The sequence below is a fragment of the Dermacentor variabilis genome, chromosome 4, assembly GCF_050947875.1.
Source record: "Dermacentor variabilis isolate Ectoservices chromosome 4, ASM5094787v1, whole genome shotgun sequence".
In the NCBI taxonomy this organism is placed as follows: domain Eukaryota; kingdom Metazoa; phylum Arthropoda; class Arachnida; order Ixodida; family Ixodidae; genus Dermacentor; species Dermacentor variabilis.
The window spans coordinates 225,362,016-225,370,882 of NC_134571.1; positions in this window are offsets into that span (position 1 = coordinate 225,362,016).

The following is an 8,867-nucleotide window of genomic DNA, read 5'->3' on the forward strand; positions in this document are numbered from 1 at the left end:
ACCTTTAGTCCAACACGAGAGTCTGGAGTTGATGTTAAAGAATACCTTGCGTACTCCACTGCTGTTTGTCTACGTGGTACACATAACGCACATGGCACATCGTATTGTGGCAGAAGCATTAAACTTCAATTGGATTATGGGGCTGTACATGCCAAACCGCAATCAGATTATGAGGTAGGCTGTAGTGGCGGACTCCAGATTAATTTTGACACCGTGGTGTTGTTTAACGTGGCCCTAAATTTAAGTGGGCGAGCGTTTTTTTCTTTCGCCCCCGTCAAAGTGCGGCTGCCGCGGTCGGGGTCAGATCCATGACCTCGAGCAATGCCATAGCCGCAAAACTACCACGGCGGGCACAGAAGTGTTGATCTGACGTGGGACCGCTTCTGTCGTGTCACCAAGACCCTGCGGTGTGCTTTAATTAATGCGGCTCTGCTTCTGCACACCCTTCGTAAGTTGTCCACTAGACATATTTGCATGGTTTTATTTTTCAGATATATCAAAAGCACACCGTACCTTGAACTTAAGCTTATCTAGTTTCCTTGCAACCGCTGTCGTGTCTAAGGACCATTTAATCGGCCGAGGAGGAAAGTTTACGCAATGGGCCTTTCCTCCTCTCTGGCTTGTGTGAGTCGGTGCAGTGCTGCTTGTCCGTGTTGCTATTGTGTGCTGCGGAACCATTTGGAGATGTTTAGCTTGTTCTCTGTGAAATGTATGTGATGCCAGTGCATACAAGGTCGTCGAGGAACCACTGTGTAGACATTCGGCACAGCAGTAACTACAATATGCGGAAACCTCTCTTGAGTACGCAAACAAGCGACGTGCATCATCAGCCAAGGTGTGTGTACGTGCTGTGAACTGTTTTGATTACATCCATTTGCATTCGACAGAGAACCGGTGTCTGTGAATTGCCAGTGTGAATTGTAAGATCATCTCACTGTCTTATCGCTTGGTGTGGGAATTAAAACATAAATGTGCATGCTCGTGTACGGCTGACCCAATGCATCTCCGACACGTCTAAGCGCCAATGGTTATAAAATATTTGCGTCAGTAACCGGCATCCTTCTCTTGGATTTCAAGTCTAGTAGACTTGAAATCACTGTGATGTGTCTATGCTAGCCTGCTGTCTGAGGCTGATGGCTTTTCTCAATACAGCAATCACTGCAGTTTGTAAAACTTCAGAGCCCATATAAGCTTTGTGCTTTGGCATTGTGTTTCTGCCCTGTAACACAGTAATTTCCGAAGGGGACCGAATAAAATGAATCTGGCAACTATTTGTGAGAACAGAATTTCTATAAGACAGGTGGTTGCTAGGATGAGATGAAAAAAAACAAATATAAGTTCTTATTCTCTGCTTTTGCAAGAAAAAGGGGAAATGTTTAACGCTGCAATAAAACCTGGCATGGTCATGCCTCATACTTGGACCATGTGTTATATAAAACAAAGCGATCTGTAAGCCAGCATCTACCACTGCTTCGGAAAATTACGCAGTCTGCAGATGATCACTTAACCACTTGAAAAGTGTAATTCACATTGTACAGTATGCTGTTATTATTAACCAGAACTAGATTATTCGTGGGCAGAAACCTCGTCCAGCAAAAGAGGTATATAGCCGTGAAATCTATCTGCAGATAACAGTTTGAACGTCTGTCAAATTAAACAGCACAACTTATTCTGTAACAGAAGAGTATCCACGCATTTGGGATTGTCATATGCTTCAGAACTCTGCATTGCTGCTAAACAATAGCTTAGAATTACAGCAAGAATGCTGCAGTAAGGTCACTTTGGTGAAACGAATTTCTAGAAATTCGAAACTGATCACCGAGGCTGATATTAGGCTCAAGCACGTGCATACATCATGCTTGGTGCTCCGTCCGCCTCAACGCTGCAGAAACTCCGGCCGTGCTGACTTCAATCGCTTCAGTACGACTCACAGAACTGTTTCCCGTGTAGCAGATGCCAGGTCATGCAAATCAGATCGCGCAAGTGCGAAAACCACCAGAAACTGCTGGCGAATGTACGCTTGGCATACAACACGGAGTGCTCGCCCAAGCCAACATGTCGACTGTCCATAGACGGTGCCACTGCATACGCAGTGTGGCAGCGCCCATAAAAGGATGGTCTATAGTAGTAGCGTTTCCTTCCCTTCTCACGTCACCTTTTCCCTGTCGCCCCCCTTGTATTTGTATGAGAACTGTGAGTGAAGAGTGGCAAGGCTGTTATTCACTCATTTCGCGACTACGTCGGTTCTACCTATTATCTGCCTCCTCTCTTCCTCCTCTCATCCATTCTATCTAGCTGCCCTCTGGAATTGCACTTCAGTAGAAAGGTAAGCGCATGGGGGGTCATGGATAATAACAGCTGTCAAGATGCAAATTGGCGACGTCCAGGGAGCTCCAGAGGACATTGCCACATTTGACACGATGTTGTCTATAGGAGTTTCTCCACGTCTCTTTTCTTCTTGCCACGCTACTTCCATGCATATACACACTCTGAACCACCCCCCGACGCATTGTGCCAGGCAGCAGTGGGAAAGTCGAAGGAAGACTCAAAGGAAACTTCGCGTTAACAAAGAACCTTAGGCGGTCACGATTAATCTGGATTACCCTACATTTGGCTTTCCTCATAGCCTACAGCACAGCTGGTGGATGTGAAAACCCATAAGTTAATCGCAAATTCTGCTTAATGTTAACAGAACTTAGATTAGACAAATAATTATTGGAGTGTGTTAATGCTCTTTAGAAGTGCTGTCAAACACTTGCAACATCTTAAGGCAATGTTTTCTTTTTCATAGGCCCTCTTGAGCAATTTCGTTTGCCGCTGCAAGACATTATACGGTACAGCATTCATGACATTCAATGTCCATGCCCTACAACACTTGGCTAACTGTGCTCGCTTACTTGGACCACTGTGGGCACATTCGGCGTTTGTATTTGAGGGGGGGGGGGGAATGAAAGCATTGTGCGCCTCGTGTCAGCTGCAAACGGGCTGCCACGGCAGATAACTGAACGAGTCATCATGGCACAAAAGCTGAATCAGCTGATAGAAAGTCCCCTGTTATCTATCCGAGAAAGAGAGCTTTGTAGTGAGTTCATTGGGTCCCCACCCATAAAAAAAGCCTTAAATGTTTGCAATTTGACATTGTTGGGACAGGGAAAAGTTACAGCTCTCAGTGCTGATGAACAGGACAAACTTCACCATTCTTGTGGGATATCCATAACAAGGGCAGTAAAGTACGAGCGTTTCATTATGAAGAAGCAAGTATTTCACAGCACTGCCTACCAAAGGGCAACAAAATCTCACACAAGGTTCATCAGAACAAACAGTGGCTGCTAGAAATGCATCGAAAAGATATTCTTTGTAAAAGAGGCAGACATTTGTGCTCTCTTCCGCAGGCCACTAATTATTGCAGATGCAACTGCAGTGCCTCCTCACATTAAGGAATGCTTCTTGTCACCGGACAGTAATTTAGATTTATTGCTTCCAGAGGAGGTGGCTGACATCTGTTTGTATATCAATTTCACAAATGAAGGAAAAACATTAATTTGTGAGTTGCCAAACGAAATTGAAAGAGATTGAATTTGGTTTTGAACGCATGATGAGAGAGGGCCCATAAAGGAACGAGAATTTTTCACTCAGGCAGGAGAGGGATGTTAACACCGATGCATGTCACTACGTACTCATGCTGCACTGTCGTCTCCATAGGCAAGCAGTGACCTTGTGCAAAGTGTGTCCGCTCACTACACCGCTTTCTTATAAGCCTCCATTGACTGCATCAGTTTTGCTGTGATGGACATAGCATCTGTGCGTTTAGTTCATTTCTGTCCTGAGAAATTGTTTGACATAGAAGGGATTGTTAATTTTAAATTTGCACCACAAGTTGAGGTAGTCGACCAGCATATTTACAGTGACGTACCCAAGTAGTTATGTGATGCGGTTAGTATTGAATGCCTTACCGTGTGAATGTGCAGTGGGCTTGTGCACCACAGCAGTGCCTTTGCCCACACAGCACTCAGCATGTGGTACTTTTTCACAAAATGTGGGACGACAACCGTACAACGTCCCTTCCCCTCAGATCTTGCCCCCTGCAACTAATTTCGAAGACTAAAGCAAGTGCGTAGCTTTTTCTATGTCATTTTTCTTTTCTGTAAAGCAGCAAATTTTTGATATTTTTAATGATTCATTCATTGTTAACAGCTTTCATTTTCGAAATAGCAGTGCGTTTCCTATTTTCTGTTGGCAACTACTGTCATTTTTTTCCTGATTTTTAGTGTATCAATGCATGGCCACAAAAAAACTATATGAATCGTCTTATTTTTGGGTATGGAAGCCAAACGGTGTTTTTCTTGTTCTCCATGTGGTAGCTGGCATTAAGGAATGGCGCTTGCTGAGGCACAGGCTACAATGTGTTTCTGTTGAGCCGTATCCTTGCAAGGGAGGTTGGCAAAGGTTCACGTTATTACTCGCTATGATTATGACTCGCTATGATTATTTGTCTGTGACAAATCAAAGTGAAAGTTGTCCTTGGCACAAAAAGGGTTAAAAGAAAGCCTCTTTAGAATATAGAGGAGGTAAAGAGGAAAACAAATGAAGCACTGAGGGCACTCAGAGGAATGTACTGTGTCTCGGGCAAAGTTCTTTGTGGGTGAATAATATTTCGCAATGCTTCACTAAATGTGCGAATAAAAAAACAGAAATTCTAAGTCATTTTGAGTCCCGTAAATGCAGCATACTTTAGGAGGTAGGTGATAAGAATGCTAACGCAAGTGGTTGGGTAGTGCCTCTGAGCTGGCAGAACATTGTACTGAACAGTGCACACATAGTGATAACATATGATTTTACTTCATGCCATTGCAGCTTCAGCATTTCTTGTACTTTATCAGAAAATGTGGCTATGGCGCATTAGAGATATTGAAAGCCCAGTCTAGGCCTCATCTCAAGTAGCTTTAAAAAGTTGTGTTAGAAAAAGCAGCGTGGTTAAATTAAAGTAGCCAGCATGGTGCAGGCAGAATGAAAACATCTAGGAAATTCGAAGATTTCTCTGCAACAAAGTGAGAAAAGTATAAAGAATAACACGTAAAATCAGCAATGCCGTACAGGACGGAACAATCCTGAATAACAAGACCAGAATTCCGAAGAAATGTGGTGAAGAAATGGACATAATGGTTCATGGATTTAGAATAATTACAATTGAGAAAGTCACTGACATTCTAGCAAAGATGTCAATGATGTCAACCATCGGCTTTGACGGTTTGGCCAGGTATTGAAAAATGGTAGCTGCTGCTTAAGAAGTGAAAGCCGGCCTAGCTGATCTTGATTCACATTGAAACTTCAGTGTAAAATGGACATGGAACAACAAACACATGGGCATTATTATCCGTGTTTGTTCTCTTTGCCCTTTTTGCACCTAAATATCAACATGGCAGCTCTTATATTGGCAAAGAGATATTGACAACTAGCTTTGGTGGCAAGAAGGACTGTGCTCTGCCTAAGAGGTGGCAATACAGCATGCACAAATCTTTAAGCGTTAGGGCCCTGAAGGAAGACTGAGTTGCTGAGAGGGCAACATAGAGGCAACTGTCCAGGAACATTGACCTAATTTACAAATATAGCAACAGACAGAAGGATAATGAACGTGGGAATGCTAATTAGGTATTCTCTGTAAATTTTCATTGTATTCTGCATAATGTGAAAGCAGAAGAAAGAAAATTTTTATCAAGATATTGGATTGCTGGCGACAGGTGACACTTTGATATTGTTTATTAGATCAAACATATTATATGATCAAGTTATATTATATGAGGTGTATCTGTAAATGGGAAGAGAGCAGTCTGGGTCAGAGAGTAAACGGGCATAGCCGATATTCCAACAGACATTAAGAGAAAGAAATATAGCTTGGCAGGCCATGTAATGTGTACGGCAGATAACCAGTTGACCATTGGAGTTAAAGAATATGGGTGCCAGTGGAAGTGAAGTGCAGTCGAAAATGGCAGAAAATGAGGTTGGGTGGTGAAATTAGGAAATTTGCAGCTGCCAGTTTAAGTCAGCTAGTGCAAGACGGGTAATTGGAGATCCCTTGGAGATGCCTTCGTTCTGCGGTGGGCATAAACAATGTGCTGATAGTTATGACAATTTGATTATGCGCAACAAAAAAGAAAAACATTCCTTTGTAAATAGAAGGCAGCTTTATTTCACCTATGTTAGCAAAAGTATTTTTCTTAAGTTTTGTTCAAGCTGTCATATCTGCATTTCATTTGCTTGCATTCTAAATAGCTTGTGTTGTTGTCTGCCTGTTTTTATCCTCTTGCGTCATTTGAGATTCATGCTCGACTGTAGGGCGAGTACTAGATACAATAATGTTTTAATGCCAAATGGCATTAAGGAGGGTATTGTATGTATGTAGGAGCACTGTAATAGTAGATATTGCCCATTGTCTTCATTCCATGATTTTTGTTTTGAACTTGTATAAAACTTTCTTTTGAAGTGCTAAAAAATTTTTGTCAGATAACACTTTTTAAGCATGGTTGTTTCCTTGGTCCTGTAATTTCCATATGATTCACCAAGTGATATTATGAAGTGCCTGGCAGTAGAGTCATGTATGCTTTTATTCTGCTTCATCTGCTACCTGCCATGATTGCTTAGTGGCTGTGGTGTTGGGCAGCTAAGCACGAGGTCACGGGATCGAATACCGGCCATGGTGGCTGCATTTCGATGGATGTAAAGTACGAAAACACCCGTGTACTTATTAGATTTGGGTGCGCATTAAAGAACCCAAGGTGGTCCAAATTTCAGGCGTCTCCCACTATAGTGTGCCTTATAATCAGATCGTGGTTTGGCATGTAAAATGCCATAATATAATTTAATTTGCTTCCTATGTTTGGTGTTCTCACGAAGCCTGCAAGGAAAGTGAAACAACAGTTTTTTTCTCTCGCAGTTTAGTGCTATATGCGCTCCTAAATTTTGTCTTTCAGTGCAGTCATTACATTACAGCCTCTTGGAATGCTGGCATATGAAGTTCATTTGTGCTTATCAAGTTGGAGCTTAAAGAAGTTTGTGCTATTAGCATATGAAACTTTTGCCCGATATTCAGTGCAGTCTGAAGTGCTGGCCTTCTCAATATATCTCAGTGCCATGAGGACCAGCAATGCCTCTTCCTCGGTCGCATGTCATGTGCTGTTGGTGCAAGTTTGAGAAGTGTATGAATAACACACAATCGCATTTAGCTGCTATAGGTTCTGTCGGTAGAGGATAGTGCCAGTTCCAAGTGTGAAACATCCATGCCGAAGTTGGGAAGCATGAGAACATGACCTAAATAGATGGCCTTGACTTAGTTCTCCTAGATTTAGTGGGCTACAGTAATTCATTTGTGATGAATTGATGTTGCTTGATGCCGCTGTGTCGGCTTAAACTGCTGCCCTATAGGGTAGCAGTTTTCATGTGACAAGCCTGTCATATGCTGCTGCAACGCAGTTTACACGCTAATTACAATGAACATGCTCAAAATTTTCGGCATTCATTTTATGGTATTTTACTTCAGTGCATGGGCACTGACAGGAGCTTACAAAATGGAATTCCATGAGAACTTTTTGCAATGTGGCAGCCTAACCCAGTTCTCTTAGTCTCACATTATGTGATCTGCACAGTGTACTTCTTGTGGGAGGGAGAGAGAGAGAAAAAATGAAAGATGTTTATTAATAAATACTTAAAGGCAACCCCCATGGAACTTGTGGTGAAGTGCCCATATTACGTGAATTGTATCACTCAACAGGTATAGGATCAAGCTGTCGTATATAGCGTTCTGGTGGGTAGGGGTACCTCTTGGAAGGATAATCATTTAGCGTAAGAATTGAGCTATGTAGCCCAGCAAGGAAGGTCTTTTGCAGTAAGGATAGGGCAGGGAATTTCGATAGGAAATGGTGGGTTGGGGCTAGCTCATCCGTGTCGCATGTGCCACAGGTTGGGTCTAGCGGTATGTCAAGGTATTAAGATCTGAATGGTAAGCTGAATCTACAGTTCTTGTAAAGGTTCAGTTGCAAGCATTTCAGCGCATGGGAAACATAACAGGCCGGTCAATGTGACCAATGGTTTGCAAGTGCTACTTGCTGCTTTACTGTGCATTGTGAGAAAACAAATCTCTGGTTCTTTTGTTTCTCTTGACAATGCATCCAAAATCGACAGATGCCGTGTTGCAGCAATTTATATTCTGCTGTTAACTTCAGCATGCACGTCTACTTTTCCGATTAAGATATTTTGTCAATTCTCAACAGTAACCATGTATTGGCACTTTCTGTGACTGAACATCAGCACCTTTAAATGCACCTAAGGTACTCTTACATGTTATTCAGTTCGCCCCCTGCAAAGCACATGATTATTGAGCCTGTTTCTCTACAGTATCTTTATCATTGCATTGTAGCATTAAGGTCTAAAACAGTTCAAAGCCTGGAACATTCCTTGTTTGCCTAAACTGAAAAGATGATATTTTACCTGTTATATGTATATTGAGTGTATGAAATGTTGAATAAACAATGCTGACAAGATCAATCTTTCTGAACTTATTCATGGCCTAGTTGGTGTTTACTGCAAGACATGTATTTACCAAAACAAAGACGCAGCATAGAAAGGAAGATCATGGCCTCAAGTCAGCGATATTGAAGCGCACCATTCTGTTTTAAAATACGTCCACTGTTTTATTTGCTAGGGCACGTTGCCAGGTTAGTTGGTTGGTATTCATGACAGGGACGAAGATTAAGAAGTGACATACGCAGTGCTATTGCGCTGTGTATGCATTTTCCTAATCTTGGTCCCTGTCGTATTGCACTTTCTGACAAAAGGTGTGGTAAATAGTTTCAAACTGCACAGAACCTGAAGTG